Source organism: Bison bison, unplaced genomic scaffold (assembly GCF_000754665.1).
Source record: "Bison bison bison isolate TAMUID 2011002044 unplaced genomic scaffold, Bison_UMD1.0 scf7180017864193, whole genome shotgun sequence".
Classification (NCBI taxonomy): domain Eukaryota; kingdom Metazoa; phylum Chordata; class Mammalia; order Artiodactyla; family Bovidae; genus Bison; species Bison bison.
This window is the reverse complement of record NW_011494765.1, coordinates 2,010,016-2,010,925: the sequence shown is the minus strand read 5'-3', so window position 1 is coordinate 2,010,925 and position 910 is coordinate 2,010,016.

Below are 910 nucleotides of genomic sequence, written 5' to 3'. Positions count from 1 at the left end.
ATATATATATATATATATATAGTTGGCTTTAGTCATACAGAAAAACCCTTATCATTTCCAAGCCAGATGAGTGAAGTGTTCTACGTGATTTGTCTGTTTCCGCAAATGAAAAGGGTTGTGTGTGGATTCCCCAGTTATTGCTCCATGGTCCCCTGTGCCCCCTCCCCACCCCCTAAGACAAAAGGCTGGGAGGTAAATTCTCTGAGGACAGAGACTTCTTTCTTTCCCTTTCCTCCAGTGCCTAGACCAGTGCTTGGCACGTCGTGTGCCCTCAGTGAATGTGAGACGAATGAAGGAATACACAAAAGAGTGAGGCATGCATGGGAGGGGCACAGAGCAGACCAACTGGGACCTCTGGGACCTGTCTGGGTCTGGAGATTGGACGACACCCTCAGCTGCATGGGGAGGCCTGACCTTCTTAAAAAAAATCCCTTCCCTCTGCTCTGCCCTATTTATCCTGGTCTAGTTACCCGCTTGTCCTGTCCCTGGAGCCACTGTAACCAACCACCTGGCCCTACAGGCAGTCTCAGCCCAACCTCAACTTCCCCAGCTGTTGACCGGGACTATCAGCAGCCCTCTGTGGATGGTGACATCCAGAGAAGCCAACGTTGACTAAATTGTACACACGAGAGGTGTTCAGTCAGCTCACCTGCTTGCCTTTCATCCCCTCTTTCTTCATCTTCTGAAAGAGTAAAAAGACCAGGCCAAAGCAGCAGGGCCACCTGGTCGAGTCATCCGTGACCCTGCCTCCACGCCAGCCCAACCTGACTCCCCTCACATGTCTGGGCCAGGCCGGACCCCGCTGGGCCAGGCCCCAGGGAGGTAGCCATTCAAGGGGAGAGAGGCCGGGCTGCAGGCTGGGTGGGGGAGCTGCCCATAAATCAGGCCCCACTCCCACCCAGTCGCTAAC